The 20,620-nt window shown below is 41.1% G+C and overlaps 1 protein-coding gene and 1 non-coding gene across 2 annotated transcripts in view; both read left to right on the top strand.

Annotated features, from left to right (window-relative positions):
- Rbm20 (RNA binding motif protein 20) overlaps positions 1–20,620 on the top strand; it is a 213,398-nt gene that overhangs the window by 6,837 nt on the left and 185,941 nt on the right.
- On the top strand, positions 12,251–12,355 carry LOC147825752 (U6 spliceosomal RNA). Its single transcript, XR_015440621.1, has one exon. It is a non-coding gene; the product is annotated as a U6 spliceosomal RNA (small nuclear RNA).

Here is a 20,620-nt window from a genome sequence, read left to right as displayed (position 1 = left end):
TCCTCAAACATTCATATTTTATTCCCAAGATTGTTTGGCTTTAATTATGTGCTTTGAAAAATCACACCTAATCCTTGATTTATATTTTTATTAACCTTAGTGAACATCAGACAATCAAATTTTAGGTCACAAGTTTTACAACTCTCGCCCGAGTGAAAGCAGTCACTTGATTCTGAGCGAAAAGTTGAACTCAGCCCATCAGATGGGACTACAAAGTGTGTCACTAATCATGGTGAAAATTAACCAAATGCACACACCTTGTATGAAGTGAACCACACAGGTGATATTCCTAAATTGCTTGATTTGCGGCAAGATATTCCTGATTAATGCACGCCGTCAGTTTGCATATTGAAGTAAACATGACTTATTTTTTCCTTTCCAGACAATTTTTATGACCAAACAAAAACCAGTTATAAAAATAGAAAAAGTTCTGGTTTAGCATTTAATAGCTGGTGTCACCTGTTAACTTGTTGGTGGTTTAGGAAGACATAAATGCTGTTTTGATTTCTAGTTTATAGTCTTCTGCGTGACCTTAGAACTACAGCGTTCCCTGCGGAGTAAGTATTCCCCTGATTCAGAATAGGAAATGTTACAAATAGCAACTCTGATGCAGATAATTTTACAGACATTCTGCCTTTGGAGGGATTTCCATTTAACCCTTAGGTTGTGATCTGCAGGCGAGTTGTATGTTATGTCTACCACTTTGATTGCTTGCTGATAATTATATCCAGAATCAGGGGAGGAAATAAAAATTTGCTAAAAGGGGACATTGCCTCACACTCATATTTGGTCCTTTTCTGGAAAGAAGATGGAATTTCTAATATCAGAGCTACTTCTAACATCAGTTTTAGCTCATTTTTAGGAGAAATAGGAATATACTTGTAGATGGAATTTCAAAAATTTTAAGCAGCACCTTACACTGCAAGCAAAATAAGCATTAGGCAAGGAAAACATCCGAGAGGCTTAAGCATTTACTCAAACAGAAGAAGGGAGGGCGGCCTCTTTACATTCTGAAAAGTTTGCTTCTCTAGAAAGTTTCTTGAAGGTTTTTTTTTTTTTTAAAGAAAATTTTGCTGGGGAGTTTTGTCACAATAAGTATTTTTAGGTGGTACATATAACCATGTAGTTACGAGTTTTTCTCAGATGGCCCAAGAGATCAGTATTATGAAATGTAGTACATTGTTCCCATTAGTCACAGCAAGCGACTACATATGGTGCGCAGAGAGCGCCTCTAAAGCCAGTGCTGTAAAGGGAAATTTTGTTCACTGCTTTTATTCTTCTGTCTGCTTCTTATTTTGCAGCCTCCTTAGCAGTTTGTCAAATTGATCTGTTTAAAAAGCCTAAATCTACCGCTTGGAATGGGAATTCTCATCTCCAAGATCTTTTTGCTTGCCCTAATAGTCATTAGGGGGAAACCCCAACCGAGATTGACTCATGGTGAAATGATCCTGTGTTATCCAGTTTCTCTTTCCCCCAGGTTTATTTTTCTTGTGGCATAGGTTCTCGAGTCCAGTTTAAGCTAATATTTCTTCACTGCCCAGACAGCCAGTCCTCAGGTAGACAGACTGATATCGCTTGATGCAGAGCTTTGATAAACAAAAATACACGAAGTGTTGCGAACTGGGCTCTAACCAAGGGATAGAAATTAAAATAGGCTGAACCAAACAGAGAAATTAAGAATGGGAGGAGCATGAGATACTGAGTTGAAACTCTCAGAAGGAATTTCGAAGCAGCATCCCCCCAACCCTCTTCTTTCAGCCCTGTTCCCTTTGCAGGCTGAAAGCTTGAATGAGTTTCCTCGATCACAAAATGCCACTTCATCAGCGTTGTATTTCCTGCCACAGTAATGATGGAATTGATATTATTCTGTGTATTTTAACAGGGAAAGTTGCTGTGGACCCACAGAGGGGTAATGGACTGGTAGCTGGATTTAGAATAGACTGTTGAAAAGTTTTGCAGAAAAGGAAGTGATTTGTAGCCCAGAATTAGAGAAAAGACAGTAATTAGCAGTTTGTAGAAAAGAACACAAGGCACTTCCTTTTCTGGTTGACAAACCTGGCTGGATGTTGGTAATATGCATGTTATGCCGGCATGCTTCGTGTTGCTTATTCCCACCGGTGAGTAGACCAGAGAAGCCTGATTGTAATCAAGGGGGGACATTTTTGAATCAGGAATTTGGTTTTCACCACCACGGTGGGCTGATAGTTTTACTGACTCAGTGGGTGGTCACTTTAAATTCCATCCAACTGAGGAGTTCTACAAGGTTTAGGCCTGGACACAGTGAGTTTGGGGACAAGTCATCACCACCAGCTGTTTGCAGAGGTGGTGGAAGGGAAGGGCCCCATCCCCCTAATATTTTGTTCTTGTGTTTCAAATACATTGCACATAACCACCTAACAGGATGAAGTCTTCACAACAGCAGAAGTTACAGTCAAAGTAATTGATCCCCGCTTTCCTACATCTTTTGCTGGATTTTATAAGGAAGTCTCCTGATGGTTTACAAGGCAACTTTTTCAACTTGCTGACAGCAGGCCTGTAGGGGAGATGGCATATATTGATGCTAATGTACTTTATGGGCACAAAGAGGCAACTTGCACAAAGACGTGTTAATAACTTGTAGCTCAGTTTGCAGAATAAATCTTTCCATGTGTTCAGAAATAAAAGGCAGGGGTCATGCATGTGTTTAGGGGGTGGTTATCACCCTGTGAAGATAGTTTTCACGCTGCTTCTCCTGTCTTTAATGTGGGTATTTGCTTTAAAGATTCACCAAGGCCATTTGCTTCTGCCTTTCCTTTGCACCTGCTTTCTCTCGATCACACTAACGACCTCTCAGCTCTCCGTGGTCGCTTTCTACTCTGGCCCACACCCGGAAAACCCCACTTCAGGCTGTCTGGACATTTTAAATACTTTTCAATTTTGCAGCTTCTGAGATTCTTTTCCAGATATGTTTTTGAAGTTTGTTACAGCCACCCTTAAATCTGATTGCCAGTGTCAGGAGTAGACAAGGTACTATCTCTTGTAAGCATGTATTAATTTCACTAAGTTTCTTTTTTCAGCTTGAGTTCCTGATTAAACGGAACAATTTAAGATCTGCCTGACTTTGGTAAATGTAAGTTTCTTTGCTCTAAGTTAATTATTGGTTTTTGACCGGGAGGGTAAAAAAACCCTGTGTTTCCAAGTAGGTGACCTGAACAAGGCGATTAACCTTCCCAAGCCAGCCTCTCCAGGGGCTGACAGTGATCAGTGGTGCATCCTTCCAAAGATTAAATTGGGTGAGCAGTCTCCTCCTGCCTCCCCTCCTCTGAGAGAGGATCTGGCTCTACTTGGCTGTTTCAGCCGTAAGCATAGATGCCTGTTTGTGACGGATCACCAGTGAGAACAAGCACCACAAACAAGAATGAAATGCTTTCCACGGCATTTGCAAAGAAAATCTGGATCAGTGACAAAACTTAAGCTCAAAAGAGTAGATTCTGATGTCAGTGAAAAGGAGCAAGTTTTAAACTACTTTCTAATCTGTAACGTTTGGGGGAATTACAAAAATAATTATTTCATGGTGTTAATTATTTTGGGAGGTTAAGTAAAAAATCCTTGAATTTGCAAAAAGAGTACTGTTTTCAGTTTAGGAGACTGATAATTTTTATATGTCCAGAATAATAGTTTTCGTCTGAACAAATTGGATATTTTACACCCAGGCAGGCGGGGATGTGTGCTTAGCGGCAGAAATCGTAAATGGACATCTGATAGGTCTGTGGCGGAGCCTGGCCACATAGGCTGCAGAGACCTGCCCGGAGCTCCCTGCCTTTAAAATTCTTTTCTGTTTTGCAAAGATCTTGATTGTCCCAAAGCTGGGCCTCAGTTTCATGTGGTTCCCCCAGAGCCTCTGAAGGACATGGGTGCCTCGGGCCAGAGATGTGTCCTCCTGGGCTAGCAGGGTGGGATCATGGAGAAGCTTTGATATTTGAAAAGATATCTCTTAAACCTTGCTGAAAAAGGGACATAATTGTATGATTAAATCTTGATACGTACTTTCAGTTATGTGCACAAGTGAGAATGCATGTAAGGATATTTATGGCAACATTGTCTAGAAGAGCAAAAAATTAGAAATTACCTAAGTATTTCTCAGTTGGGAAAATAAATCATGTATCATGTACTATTGCGGGGTTAGAATGATGTTGCTGTTTTGCATTCATTGGTGTGAAATAAGGACCATATGACATCCTTGACTAAAAATACTGCAAATGCATATATGCAAGGATTTCGTGTTTGTGTTTAAAAAATACTCATGTGTGTTTGTGTTTGTGTGTTTGCCAGTGCCTTCCAGCCTGGAGAAACATCTAAAGAACAAGCGTAAAGATGTTAACAGCAGTTCTGACTCTGGGTGGTGCAAATGATGGTGGTTTGCATAGCTTTTCTTCTTTTCTTTTTTTGGTGCCGGAGATCGAACTCGGGTCCTTGCACTTGCACAGCAGGCGGCAAAACCGCTGAGCTAAATCCTCAGCCCTTTTTTTTTTTTTTGGTACCAGGGATCGAACTCAGGACCTTGTGCTTTGGAGGCAGGCCCGGTGCAGCTGAGCTAAATCCCCGGCCCCTCTCTCTCTATATATATATATTTGTTTGTTTATTTTGGATTGGTTTGGTTTTTTTTTGTACCGGGGATCGAACTCGGATCCTTCCGCTTGCGAGGCAGGCACTGGAACCACTGAGCTAAATCCCCGGCCCTGCATGCTTTTTCAGTGAAAATGTTTTATTGCCATCACAGAAAACAATAAAAACAAAAAACAAAAAAGTGTTACTCCTTCATGTTAGCATTGCACTCTTTCTAAGACCAGCTGCCCTTCAGGTACCTAGAGAGGGCACCTGAGAGCTGAGGTCGCCTACCCTCTTGTTTCTCAGGTTAGGCAAATGAAGGTCAGGCCATGCGGTGAGGAGGCGGTCATGCTCAACTGAGAAGTCTCAGTTTTTCATCTTTCATTCGCCTGGATGTTGGGGAGAGAAGGTCGAAGGCCAGTTGTACCTTAGTCATTTAGCCAGTGGCTCTGGTGTGCCCAGCCCCCACGGACCGGACCGAGAAAGGCTTCTGGAGGTGTTGTCTCCTCCCTATCCTGCCCCGAGCTAGCAGGACTTTTCAGCCACAGCAGGGTCCCTCCAGGGCATCTCGTGCTCTGTCCTCTTGCCAGACAAGCCAGGTGGCACATTTTCTTCTCTGCTCATCAAGGTTCGAGGTTAGGATATTCCAGTCCTTCATAAACCCAGTACCTGCATTCCGTTCATACCCCAGAACATGTGCCACCCTTCAAGCCGTGGTGTGAAGATGAACCTTTTAAAGTGTAAAATCATAGCTGATATTTTTACTTACAAAGTAAAGCAAACACATTTTACTTCCCATTCCCAAGCCAATGGGAGACATGCCTGCCTGCTGTTATTTCTGAGACTGCAACTTTCATGCACTGTTCTTCAAATTTGTTTCGGCCAAGGATATATAACTTTGACCGTATTAACATACACTTTGCTTTGCGGGGACTACATTTGGGTTCCTCCTTGGTCTTCCCTATGCACTTGCATTCTCTACTCTTTTTTCTCTCTGTTTCTCTCTCTCCCTCCTTCCCTCTCTCCCTCTCTGTCCCCTGAACTATTTGAAAGTTGTATAACCATGTTATTATATCTAAGGAAGTTAGTCTTATTTAAATATTTTTTCTAATAAACACTAGATTTGTAACTTTCTTTAATTGTTAGAAAAATAAAAGTCTCATGATAGCTGGATTTTAACCCCCCTGGTTTGTGGGGTCTCTTGCTTTTTATCTACCAAATGTCCCCACCTCTTTCCGCCCGTGGTCAGAGATTTCTGGCTAATTGTTCTGCAGATGTTGGTTGTTTCTTTGAGGCCAGGGTCAGGGTAAGCATTTTGGCAGCTACGCTGCAGATGATGTGTCCAATTAAGTCTGACCCCTTGGTCAACAGGGTGACACCAGATCTTTCCATGGTAGAGGGGCAGTTTTCACTTTGTAATTAGAGTGCTGTGTGAGGTGATTCCATGAGGCCCCCTGAATATCTTGTCTCCTAGTGGATTTGCATCTAGTGGTTTTATCTTTTAACCGGACAAAATTAGAAAAAAACTTTCAATGAAATATGTGGCACTAGGAAGATAAATACCACTTTAGAATGGGTGGGTTTAGACTTTGAAACAGGCTTGCAAATATGACTGCATTGCCCCAGCCCACGAGCATTTCCCGAGCCCCTGGGCTTTTCTAGCGTCGACTCAGTGTGACTTGACTGAAGGCCGTTCCTTCCCTCTTCACTCCCACGGGAGGCCTGGAGGTTGAGAGCTTTGTCATGTCCCTGCAGGGTGAACACAAACCCTTCCAATGCTAATGCGCTGGGTGGGAGCAGATGTAACTTTTACTAGTTTATGAGATTTTTTAGGTATCCTTTTACAGCTATGTTGGCTCTTTGTAGAACCCTTTTATCTCCTTTTAAAAAAATCACTACATGAAGCAGACTTTAAAAATGACTGGTGACTTCCCCTGCACCCTTAACTGGTTGGTGACTACCAGTTTGTTCTGTTCTTCTTTTTTCTTTCTTTTGAGACAGAGTCTCAATGTGTAGTTTTAGGCTGGTCTTGAGCTCACTATGTAGTAGCCCAGGTGATCCCCCTCCCTCAGCCTCCTGAGCGCTGGGATTACAGGCTTGTGTGCCACCACATCTGGCCTGTTCAGGCTTTTTATCTTTAAATTAAATATCTACTTTTGACTGTTCCAGAGTGGGACTCTTATTTTCCTACACAAAATATGTATGGGTGGAGAAAGTGGTGTTGAGGAGCGAAAAGGATCAGGAGGAGGTGTGTTCCGTGCTCTGGATTCAGCGTTGGCACCACTAACCCCAGGCTCAGTGTTCTGACCTGTTAAAGGGAACAATGACCCTAAGTGAAGAGCAACTAACCTTTCTTCTGTGCTTCCTGTATGCAGCTCCTAGGCCAAGACTTTTATGTGTGTTTAATCCATTTAACGACTTAATCCAACAATCACCCTGTGACAGAAGAGCTATTATTGTCCCCACTTTACAGACTAGGAAACTGAGTCACAACCTTCCAGGGACTCAAAGATGCTGAGAAAATAGCATTTTTGACAGAACTGGTGGATGGAACTGAGAATGGAAAATGCTATTGTAAATTTAAGCGATCCTTTCTTCTTTATGTAAATATCTTTTTCCTTAAAATAATTCTTCACTTACAAAGAAAATGTTGTAGAAAAAAATGACTGAAATAAATTTGAAAGTAGGTCAAGTTTATGAGACAAACTGAGCAATCCAATGAAAGACATTGTTTTATGTTTCTTTTTTTCTTTTCCTAGGAGTCAGTGTGCCTTTTGGTGTAAAGTGAAATCCATATGCCAGTTTACATTCCATGAGCAAATCTGACCCTGGTGTTTGATGCACTGCCTCACTCTGCTTGCTATGCACATTAGGCAAGACCTGAATTTGATGCTCACGGAGAATATATAAACACTTATAATCCTCTCAGCATGTGCTAAAATAATAGCAGATACTATAGTTTGATTTGCAAAGTGAGTGCCTGCCAAATTCTCCTGGCCCATTTTTCAACCAATTCAGAACACCAGGATTCAGCAGTGATTGAAGTGCCTCAGGCTTCTATTAATAGCAAAAGGAATTTCAGACTTGAAAGCTGGCCACACTGAACTTGGTCGGTCTCCATCAGACTGGCTTCTTGAGCTGCCTCTGGAGACATTGATGCAGGTGCTCTTTTGCTTGTGGTAAAAAGCAGGCTGAATCGAATCAGTAAATTAGGAAAAGATTATTTGTTTTTGACCTGCAAAAGGGTTTACAGTGAGGATCCCTGAAACAGTGAGCTCCTTGGTGTATCTCAGACAGCACTTCAGCCATTCTGTGGCTCAGAGGTGCAGTGATAATTTATAAAGCTCTTTTTTGGGTTTTTGCTTTTTTCAGTTTTACAGAGGAGTAACCGAAGTGCACCAAGCCACACAAGTTTGAAGCATCCGTCAAGCCATCAGCTAACTGAGATAATAATACAAATTTGTATCATTCCCAAAGGTTGCTTCATGCTTTTTATAATTTATCCTTCCCTATTCCTCTTAACTCCTTGCCCCTCAGGCAACCAGTGATCTGCTTTCTATCATTAAAGATTAGTTATGTTTTCTAGGATTTTATAAAGGTGGAATCAAGGTATGCACTTTTTCAGGTCTAGCTTCTTTCATTCAGCAAGATAATTTACTTTGGAAATAATATTTTTAAAAAATTGATAAAACCCATATAGCATTTCTGTATTAGTTCATTTTTTTTTTGTTATGTATCATAACAAAATACTGGAGGCTAGGTTCTGTCTAAAGGAAAGAGTTTTCTTTACCTCACAACTCTGGGAGCTGCAAGCCCAAGATCCAAAGGCCTCATTAGTTTGGCGCCCTCAGGGGCAGCATCACAGGGCAAAGTGTGAAAGGAAACAGCTGATGTAGAAGATGGCAAATGTATTAGGTGACCTCAGTTTATAACAGCTTGTTCTTGGGAGAACTGACCCTAATCAGTCCCTTCTGAGGGCTGCACTGCCAGTGACCTAAACGCTTTCCACTAAGCCCTGTATCTTAAAGGTCCCTACCACAGAGCTCCGTAGCACCCACTGAGGACCAAGCTCCCAGACCTGAGCCCTTGAGGATGGCCACACCCACACTACTGCAGTCACATTTCCACCGTAGCTGTTTTTAAATTCAGTGACATCAAGTACATTCACAGTGTTATACGACAATCACTGCTGTCTAGTTCCAGAACAGTTGGATCAGCCCAAACGCAAACTCCATACCAATAAACTTTTTTTTTCTTGGTACCTGGGATCGAACTTAGGACCTTGTGCTTATGAGGCAGGCGCCAGAACCACTGAGCTAAATCCCTGGCCCATACCCATAAACTGTTACTTCCTATCCTCTCTCCCCTCAGCCCAGAAACCTTTCATCTACTTCCTGTTTCTGTGAATTTGCCTACTCTGGACATTTCATGCAAATGGAATAATGTGATATGGGGTCTTTTGTGTCTGACTTCTTTCACACAGCATAATGCCTTTAAGGTTCATCCATGTTGTAATATGTGTCAGTACTTCATTTTTATGACTGGTTAATAGTCCAGTGTATGGATAGATAACATTTCGTTTATCCGTTGATGGCCATTTGGGTTGTTTCTACCTTTGACTTGTGGATAGGGCTGGAATGAGCGTTCATGTCCAAGTTTTTATTTGAACATCTGTTTTCAGCTCATCTGAATATGTATCATGGAGTGGATTGCTGGGTCATATGGTAATTCTATGTTTAATTTACCAAAGAAGCTCCTAACTGCTTTCCAGGGCACTGTGCCATTTTACATTCCCTCTAGCAGTAAATGGAGGTAATGGTTTCTCCACATCTTTGCCAACATTTGTTATTTTTTTATGGCGATCCTGTTGAGGATGAAGTGGGATCTTTTCATGGTTTTCATTTGTATTTCATTAATGATGAATAATGCTGAGCTTCTTTTCATTTGCTGTAGGCCATTTGTATATTGTGTGTTTGGGTGTCGGGGGTCGTATTGAGGACTGAGCCCAGGACTTTCACATTGAATTACATCCTCAGTCTTTTTTATATTTTTATTTTGAGACAAGGTCTCACTAAGTCATTAAGTTGCCCAGTCTGGGCTTGAACTTGTGAATCTTTGCCTCAGGCTCCCAGAGTGCTGGAATTTCAGGCTTGCTCCATCACACCTGGCTTTGTATATCATTTTTAGAAAAATGTCTATTAAAGTCTGCCATCAATTTTTAAATTGAGTTGTTTATATTTTTGTCCTGGAATTTTAAGCGTTCTTTATAAACTAGGCACCAGACCCTTATCAGATACATGATTTCAAATATTTTCTTTCACTCTGTGGGTTTTCTTTTAACATGATGATTTTGAAGTTACTTGTATTGTTGCTTCTATCTAAAGTTTGGACCTTCTTATTGCCGAGTAGTGTTCTGTTTTATGGATATAACACATGTGTTTATTTATTCATCTGTTGATGGACATTTGGGTTGTTTCCAGTTTGGGGCTGTTACAAATAAAGCTGGTATGAACATTCCTTTGAAGGTCTTTATCTGTACACTTCTTTTAGTCTCTCTTGGGTAAATATACAGACCAATGATATTTTAACCTTTTAGAACCATAGGTGCTATATATAAGAATTTCTTTTTGAGTGGAAACTCTTTGAATTTTATTACTCTCTGAATGGAGCACAGTAATGTGGCTTTTCAAGGCATTTAAAGAACATGCACATTTTCATTGTAGTTTTCATAATCAGTCCCCCGTTAGCTTAGTTTTTTATTTTCCTTCTATTGATGAATAGTCCTTTGATATCATTTCATTTGCCAGATAAGTATGACCATGGAAGTTGAGACACAGGTAAGAGAACCAAACCATGGAACTTCAGGGCAGAGACCCTGAGGTTATCTGATTCAGGTTTCTTGTTTTATAGAAAAGGAAATTGGGTCTGGAAAGGAGATCAGGTTGACCAAGGGCTGTCTTAGTAGAGAATTTAGGCGACACAAGGTCAGGTCTGTGCCCGTGCGGGCCATTGGAAGTCTCCTGGGGGTGAGGCTCCTATGAGACCACAGTCCTGGGTGCTTGCAGTACTGTGGTGTACACAGGACACTTTGTTTGCTCCTGGGTTATCCCATTTAATCCTCCAACAACCCTGTGAAGTAGGTAGGGATTAAGTAACTAGTGGAGGCTCAGGGTCCCCTGGCCAATGATTGGAGAGCCCAGGCTCAGAGCCAGGCCTCTGACTTGTTCCAACTTGTGCTCCCTCCTCCCTTGCTTTTGAACCCCTCTCTCTTTTCCACACCCACTGCTGCCCCTTTGTTCAAGCCTGTCAGCTTCTCTCTGTGCCTCCAGCCTGGCCTGGCTTCTGATATTTCTTAGCTCTGCACCGGGGGTCCTTGCCTTGCCATCTGGTTGCTTAAAGCCCCGCTGTGACTTCTCACTGCCTGCAAGTCAAGACCGAGAAGCTTAGAAGCACTTTCCAGTCCGCTGCCTCTGAGTGCTCCGGCCCTGGGCTTGCAGGCCTGGCCTGGCTGCCCTCCTGCTTCTCTCTTTCTGGCTCCTCCACTCTTCCTCTCTTCAGCCAGAACCTTTGCTTTGTCTGGGTGGATTCTGCTTAGACCTCAACTCTTCTAGGGAACTTTCCCTGACCCCAGTGGACACACTGTGACCCCTGTAGCGTGTACCCCACACTTTCCTCGTGTTTGTCTTCCTAAAGACTCCACAATGTCCTTGTAGGGAGGACCAGTGACCATCTTGGGATCCTCAGCATCCCCAGAGCCCCTGGCAGGTAGCTTGTCGGATATTTGACAGAAGGAAGAATTAAGTGCAACCTGACTTTGAATCTTGACTTGAAGATGAGAAAAAAATACTCAAGATAGTCTCATGGTGAGAATGGATGTAACTGCAGCCTGGCTTTCCCCAGCTTGTACTTCATGAGGGCTGCTCATCTGGGAGGACCAGGCAGGTGCTGGTGTTTGGAGAGGCAGCATACAGAGGAGCACAGATTCAAAAGGTGCGTTAGTCTGCTTTTCATCGCTGTGACAAAATACCTGAGAAAAACACCTTTTAGGAGGAAAGGTTCATTTGGGCTCATGGTTTCACTCTATGGTTGGCTGACTGTTGCTTTTAGCCTTGTGGCCAAGCAGAAATTGCTCACCTCACAGCAGCAATGATTTGTCTGAATCAGAGGAGATTGATGAATTATTAGATTTTGTTTCATGAAGAAATAGAAGCTGAATAATAGGGCTGAAATGATGAATGGCAAGGTAAAATGGAAAGCAAAAAATTGTGCGAAGGGAGCACCCTAGTGTTCAGTCTGCTAGGTTAGTGCCATTTCCCCTGACTTTTTGTGTCACTCGGTCCTTCCCAACCAGGGGGGAAATTATTCACAGCAGTTTTAGGCTGAATTTCTTCTGTGAGATAGGATCCAGACAGAAGAACCACTTGGAACACTCTTCAAACCCCATTGCATCGCAGCTTTCAAGAACAAATACTTCTGGGTCACAGAAGAGGTGTTCAGGTCCTAAGCTAGCTCCTCACTGCTCATGTCAAGCAGTTTCTAAAATAACACAACTCCAGGGAAGCACAATACTGAGATACACCTTTATTATTACGTTGACATTTGGGATCATAATGGATATGGCAGTAATAGTGATGGCTGACTTGTGGCAACTTTAGAATGAGGAGTGCCCACTTTGGCAGCACATATACTAAAATTGGAGCAATGTAGAAAAGATTAACATGGCCCCTGTGCAAGGATGACACAGATTCATGAAGTGTCCCATAGTTTTAAATTTCTCAATAAGATACTGGCAAAGAAAATGCAAGAAATCAGCAAAAAGATTATACATCATGACCAAGTAAGCTTCATCCTAGGGACAGAAAAAAGGTTTACCATATCCAAATCAATAAATTTAATTTATCACATAAACAGAAGAAAGGACAAAAGTCACGTGGTCATCTCAGTTGGTGCAGAAGAAGCCTTTGACAAAATCCAACATTGATTTATGATAAAACCCCCAAAGAAAATAGATCTAGAAGGAACTTTTCTCAATTTGATAAAAGCCACTTGTGACAAACTTACCGCCAACATCATATGAAATGGGGGAAAAACAGAAAGCTTTCCTTCTAAATCAGGAACAAGACAAGGATGTCCACTGCCACCACTCCTGTTCAGTATAGTATTTGAAACATCAGCCAGAGCAGTCAGGCAAGAGAAGGGAATGAAAGGGATGTGTAAAGGAAAGGAAGAAGTCAAATTATTATTATTTGAAGATAGTATGATTCTTTATATAGAAGACTCAAAAATTCCACCAAAAGTCTCCTAGAATTAGTGACTAACTTCAGTAATTTAGCAGGATACAAAGTCAACAAATACTTAGGAATTAACCTAATCAAGGGAGTAAAAGGCCTCTACAATGAAAATCACAGTATGCTGAAAAAGGAGATTGAAGAAAACATCAGAAAATGGAAAGATAATCCCTATTTGTGGATAGGCAAAACCATTAATGTCAAAATGGGCATACTTCCAAAACTGATATACGGATTTAATGGAATTCGGATCAAGATACTAACAATACTTCTCACAGAACTAAAGAAAACAATCCTAAAATTAATGTGGAACCAGAAAAGATCCAGAATAGCAAAAACAATCCTAGGCAACAAGAGCAAAGTAGGAGACATCACAATCCTGGACGTTGTTATATTACAAACCCATATGATAAAACCAATATGGTACTGACACAAAAATAGACATGTGGATCAACAGAACAGAATAGAAAATGCAGAAACAACCCCAGGCACATTTAGCTATTTGATCTTTGACAAAGGGACCAAAAAAACACTGAAGGAAAGATAGATTCTTTAACAAATGATGGTGGGAAAACTGGCTATCCACATGTAGATTAAATATAGACCCATAATGTCTCATTCCATGTATGAAACTAAGATAAAAATGGGTCAAAGATCTAAACGTTAAAACAATCTACTGGAAGGTAAAATAGGTAAAACTCTTGAAGATGTAGGGGTAGGGAAGAATTTTCCAAATAGAACCCCAATTGCATAAGAACTAACATCAAGAATCAAGAAATGGGATTATATTACATTTAAAAGCTTCTACACAACAAAGGAAACAACAAAGTGAAGAGACAACCTACAGAATAAGGAAAAAAATATGCCAGCTGTTCCTTGAACAGAGGACTAATGTCTAGAATATATAAAGAACTCAAAACAATTAGACCCCCCAAATAAAAGACCCAATCAAAAATGGGCAACCAAAATGAATAGACACTTCTTAGAAAAAGTAAAAACAGCCAATAAATATATGAAAAACTGCTCAACATCTTTGGCCATTAGAGGAATGCTAATTAAAACAACACTGAGATTCTGTCTTACCCCAGAAAGAATAGCCATCATCAAGAAATCAAATAATAACAAATGCTGGTGAGGCTGTGGGGTAAAAGTACCCTCTACATTGTTGGTGGGAGTGTAAACTAGTACAACTACTATGAAAATCAGGACAGAGATTCCTCCTAAAACTAAAACTAGAAATTCCATTCAACCCAACTATTACCTTCCTGGGTAACTTCCCCAAAGCATTAAAGACATCATATTACAGTGACACAGGCACACGCATGTTTATAGCAGCACAATTCATGATCGCTAAATCTTGAAAGTGGCCTGCCTATATGTTCATCAACAGATGAATGGATAAAGAAAATGTGTTTATACACAGTGGAGTACTACTCTGTCATAAAGAAGAATAAACTTGGGCCATTTGTAGGAAAGTGGTTGTACCTTGAGACCATACTGCTAAGTGGAATAAATCAGAAACTAGCTTAAATATCACATGGTTTCTCTTACATAAGAAATGAAAAATGTAAATGAATCAAAGTGCTGCTTTTCCTATGATAATCATAGGAAGCAAAGAGATAGAACTTTTGCAGAAGGTAAGGGGACCAAGAGAGGAAGGGCTGAGGAGGGAGGGAAGGGAAGGTGAGTGTGCTATGTACCAACTCTGGGTAATGAACGCAGTCATTATACACTATAAACATGTGCTAATGAAATTTAAAAGTAAAAAAGAGCAGTTGCCTGAAAAACTAAGTAATTGCCAGTGATTTCTCATTGTGACCTGCTCTGACCACCCTGTTTAAATCGCCCACTTCCTGCTCTATTTTTTCCACTGTTTATCTTCCAACAGATTGCATACGTGGCTTACTTGCACCTTTGTATTGTGTATGACCCCTCCTCTCAGTTGCCCCCTCCACACAGGCTCCACAGTGGTGGGGAAGTTTTGTTCAGGGATTTCCCCTAGCATCTAAGAACAGCCTCCCCGAGGTGGAAGAGGTACATAGGTACATATTTATTAAGTGGCTACGTGAAGTGTTAATTAAAATAACAACTTGAGTGGTTGTCAGGTGGGTGGTGGCATTTGTTTCTGGTGAGCCCACCTACGATATGAATCGAGTACTGGGGCTCCAGGCTCTGAGTTGTGTGATTCAGGAGCCCGAAGCGCACCACGTAAGAAGACAAGCCCGGGCGCCTGTATGCCTCTTGGAAGCAGGTCTCACCCCGCTGGGCTCTATACTATGGCCGGTCTCTGGCAGTTGCCAGTCTAACCAGACCCTCTTGGGTTGAGACCTGAGCTGTATATTTGGTGAGATCTTGAAGGCAGAGGGAGAGCACAAGTGGGTGGGCTGAGTCTCTTGAAAGAGGCCGAAAGAGACTGTGTAACCATGGGGGATTAGTAAATAATTCAGCTGTCTCCTCCCACTGCTGTGTAGGCCATCTTTGGATACTGATATGGAGAAATCTCAATATATAATTGCAGGAGAAAAGCAGGCTGCAGACAGTGCATAGACCTGGCCATCTTCCTATGAGAAGGTGAGGCAGGAGGGAGATGGAAGTGGATTCATCCTCACCGCTGGGAGCAGAAAGGCCCGCTTTGAGAGAAGTCTGAAGTAGAGATGGGCAGGAAGATCCAAGTTGACACACGGCCCCATCTCAGACGCCGAGAGGAGACAGGCAGAGGAGGGGCCTGGGGAAGATGCTCCTCAGTGGTGTGGTGCGGATGGAAGCTAGCACGTGGCTGTGGTGTCATTAAATAGCAGATCAAATCGGTGTTTTGATAAATAGGGTGTAAGGGATTAGGAAGGGCTAACGCACGGAGACGTCCCTGTGGCTTCAGCGGCCTTTCATTTTCCAGCATTCTTGTAGTTCCCAAAGGCCCAAAGTAGCCTGTGATATTTTCAATCAGAATATTGACTCCTGGACCTTACTTCTCTGACATAATTAGGAGAGGGGGTTGTATATAAAGTATCCATCTGGAAGGCAGGGTCTTAAGCATATCCCTTCCCTTTGTAAAACATAGTCTTTGTAAAGAACTAAAATGGTTTTAATCAAAATCCCTCACAGAGATGTTTAATTAAGCTCAGCATATGAAACATCTCACTTCATGGTGGGAATGTGAAATGATACAACCACTTTGGAGAGGAAGCTGGCAATGTCTAGCAAAATTAAACATGCATTACCTTTTGATCAATCCTTTCTATAGGGTATACCCCAAGTTACACAGGCAAAAATAAGAAAAGACATCCACGCATAAGGTGTTCCATCACAGCACTGTCTGCAGGGCCAGAGACCGGAGAGAACTCAGGTGCCCATCACTGGGGATGGGATGAGTAACTAAGACATCCATACGGTGCGTGCTAAAGTGACGCAGAGGACAGAGGGCAGTCTTTACATACTGCCGTGGAATGGTCCTTAGGCTGTACTGTTAAATAAATAGGGTAAAAAAATGAATAGCATGCTGCTTCTTACCTAAGAAATACTAATATATCTGTTTATAATGAAAAGAAATGGGAGACACTGGGCATGTTGTCACATGTCTGTAATCCTAGCTACTTGAGCTGAGGCAAGAGAATTGCAAATTGGAGGCCAACTTGGGCAATTTAGGGAGACTGTCTCAAAAATTTTGAAAAAATGGAAAAGAAGTAAAAGAATAAAATTGGTTATCTGTGAGAGGAGGGATAAAGTGGGTGGATAACGGGGTAGAAGCTAGTTTTTCAGAATGTTTGTTTTTTAAATTTGACTTTGAAACCATGCAGCTGTTTTGAATTCTCAACAAAATTAAGCTGGGTGTGGTGCTGCATGTCCGTAATCTCAGCACTTTGGGAAGCTGAGGCAGGAAGGTCACAAGTTAGAGTCCAGCCTGGGCAACTCCATGGTTTAGTGAGAACTTGTTTCAAAAAGAAGGAAGAAAAAAGAATCCCCCCAGATCAAGAACAAAATCAAATTATGTGGGTAGAGAATTATTTCTCTAAAACATAATTTGATTATACAACCATAACCATAGTGGAATGTATTTTAAGGTAAAAATGAGCTCCAGATAAATCTTGAGCTGTTTTCAGTAATATTGTTAGTAATTATACATTACTGTACTGACACTAGTGTATGTGAGTTTGTGTGTGTGAGTGTGCACATGTATTACGACACACCATGCCCTCACATATACATATGCAATAAATAATTACGTTAAAATAATCACAAATCAAGATTTTCAAAGTATAAAAAAGAACACCACTTTTATCGCCCAAGAGATAAAGTAAAGATCCTGTAATACTAAATTTGAATTGGAACTATCACTATGTGGTATAGATGGATTATCTCTTATGTATTTTCTAGCCCTGTCCCCAGCCTAGAAATAATGACCCGCTGGGCAGCAGTAAGCACAATTTTCTATGAAAAAAGGAATTAAGAATTCTTGGAAACATACCTGTCTCCAGGTCTGGGCTGGAAAGCTAGAGGATGAGCTGGAACATTTGCACTAGAAAGCAAAGAAACTATCAAATGCCACTGTGTCATGTCAAAAGGACTAAGAAGCCAAATTGCAAGAAGCTCTCAGTGTCCAGTGTTAAAATGTGAATATTAAAAAAAAAAGTGAACTGACAGATATAAAATATATTAAAGTGTGTAAAACTTGTGATGCTGGGGCCAGTGATTTAGCTCAGTGGTTCCGCCGCCTGCCTTGCAAGCACAAGGACCTGAGTTTGATCCCTGGTACCAAAAAACAAAATGAAATTTTGTGATGCTTAAGGAACCAATGTATTTCAAAACCAAAAAGAAAAAGGATTAGGTATTTATTCTGATCTTTCTTATTGGCTAGGGTAGAATATCTAAATAGTTGATGAGGAAAAATTATTTTTTATACAATTGTCCTATCTTAAATATAGAGAAAACATTACTGTTTTAGAACCCCTAGTGAGAGAATGAGTTTAGACACCATGGTTGTTAATGGCTGCTAAAGTATTAGGTGAGCTGAGGGAGAACTTAATAATGGGTGGATGAGGCTACGACATTCAAACCCACACCTCAGTCTTAGTGTCACCAAAAAGAACAACTTGCAGGCTTCTGCAATCATATGGCTTCTGATGTGATGCATGTGGACATACACAAAATAGAACCGGAATCTGTGTCAGTATGAGTTCTACCAGTTTATAGAAAATACAGGGGATAGAAGAACATTTCAAAATGACACCATGGAAATGAAATCACCAAAAGTTAAAACTATTTATTATTAGAAGAAAGTATAGATGTAAATCTTCATGACCCTGGATTAGGCAGTGGCTTTTTAGATATCCAAAACCCAAGCAATCAAAGGAAAAAATAGACAAATCAGACTTCAACATAAAAAACTTTTGTGCTTCAAAAGACACTATCAAGAAAACAATGCACAAAATGTTTAAAAAATTTGCGAATCATATTTGATAAGGGTTCTTGTATCCAGAATATATAAATAACATCTATAACCCAACCATAAAAAGAGAAGCCAATTTAAAAATGCAAGGTCTAGATGTTTCTCCAAAGAAAATATACAAAGGGCAAATTAGGGCATGAAAAGAATCTCAACATCACTAGTCATGAGGGAAATGCAAGTGAAAATTACAATGAAGTACCACTTCATACTCTTGATGGCAAATAATAATATTTGAAAAAATAATAATAGACAATAACAAGTGTTGGTGTGGAAGCAGAAAAAATGGAACATTCATTGCTGATACAAATTTAAAATGGTCCTGCTGCTTTGGAAAACAATTTGGAAGTTCCTCGGAACCCAAGAAATTAGAAATGAAGATTTACACAAAAAACTTGCACACAAATATCCACAGCACTATTATTTACAATAGTCCCCAAATGGAATTGACCCACATATTCATCAAGACATGAATAAATAAACAAGTATGATTGCTATAATTTGACTATGTCCCCCAGTGTTCCGGTGTTAGAAAATTGTTCCCCAATGGAGAGCAGGGCTTAATGGGAATCGTTTGCATCATGGGGCATTGCTCTTCATGAATGGACTCATGCCATTATTGTAGGGTTTGTTATCTCAAGATTGGGCTTGTTATAAAAGGATATGTTTGGTTCCTTGCATGCCCAAACACGTGCGTAGATGCTCTGCCTTTCTCTCCATCTCTCTCAGTCCCTCCCTCTCTCCCTCTCACCCTTCTCCCGTCTTCCATGGGATGATGTGGTGAAGACCCTCGGCTTGGGCTTCTCAGCCTCCAGAACTATGAACCTATACATTTCATTATTTTAAAAAATCACACAGAATGTGGGGGCATTCTTTAGGACAGAAGATTTGATATCTTTAACAAACTGCAGGAATGAAAACAGAAGGGGGATTATCTGTAGATTTGGCAAAATGCAGCTCCATAATCCTACCTTGGATCCTAGGTTAAGCAGATCAATTGAGGTATCTAATAGATATAAATATATACATATACACATATGTACACACATATGATCATCCGAGAAATTGAATACACTGAATAATACTGGGGCAATGGAATTATTAATGTATTATTTATTTATAATTGTGGTGCCTTTGAAATTTTTTTTTGTACCAGGGATCGAACTTGGACCTTGCACTTGTGAGGCAGGCGGCGGCACCACTGAGCTAAATCCCCAGCCCTTGAGATTCTGTTTTAAAAGTTATACTCTAGAGTTTTGTACTGACGTATACACGGAATGATAAGACCAGGATTCACTTCAAAATAATGAGAGGATGGCTTGAGGGCACAAAGCCAGTGAGATTGGCTGTAGGTTGGTAATTTTTAAAGCTAAGGGATGATTATATGGGAATTCATTATGTTCTCCCTACCTTTGTATGGTTAGAAATTTCCATAATAAAAAGTTAAAACACCAGCTCAATCAATTGGCCGACCCTAGTTTCAGATGATACTGAATTTGGTGTCAGGCTGTGGCATGTACTCTAGCTCATATAGGCTGGGACCCTAGCTTGTATTTAACTCCAAAGTATGTGGTCTTTCTGTCTCACTGTGCAGGATTTATGTTCCTCTTAGGAGTCAGGTTATTGTGGGATTGCTTAAATTGAGGTCTATTTTTTTTTTTTGGTACCGGAGATCGAACTCGGGTCCTTGAGGTTGTGCAGCAGGCGGCGAAACCACTGAGCTAAATCCCTGGCCCTCTATGGGGTTTTATAAACAGCTACAATATAAATGTGGAGGTATGGGGCCAAAAGCAAAACAAGGACAGAAGTCTCAGAGAAGTTTACCCTGTTGTAGGATGAGAAAGTAGAGAGACACCTAACTCTCACCTTGACCTTATGAGGACTTTTTTTTGTTGCCACCAGCTTGAGTTTTGGATCGAGAGACTAGCATGGCCCATCGCTTACTAGGTGTGTGGTCTTACTGTTCTGTGTCTCACACGAGCTTGTCCATACCATGCTTAGCAGTGTCTGACAAGAGGCAATGTGTAAGTGTTCATCCAGAAAAGAGCAGAAGAGCAGGCCACTAAGAGTGAACAATCCCAAAGGGAGGTAGGGGGTTGTGTTTGGCAGTGCCTTGTGACTGGGGTACCTGCAATTTAGCCCCAGCACACTGTCCAGCTCTTTCCTGAAGACCTGGGGAAGTCCTGCCTAAGTGACATTTCCTGTAGCCTGGGTGCTCTAAGGGTGGTAATTTTTCTACCTGGTCCCGTATTGTCTTGTGACGTGGCTCGATGGCATAGCCAGCTGGGCAGGTCGAAGGTCCTTC

Source organism: Heterocephalus glaber, unplaced genomic scaffold (assembly GCF_053883595.1).
Source record: "Heterocephalus glaber isolate CG9 unplaced genomic scaffold, H.glaber_assembly_v1.0 deba00001497, whole genome shotgun sequence".
In the NCBI taxonomy this organism is placed as follows: Eukaryota; Metazoa; Chordata; class Mammalia; order Rodentia; family Bathyergidae; genus Heterocephalus; species Heterocephalus glaber.
This window is presented reverse-complemented; position numbering and strand designations above follow the sequence as displayed.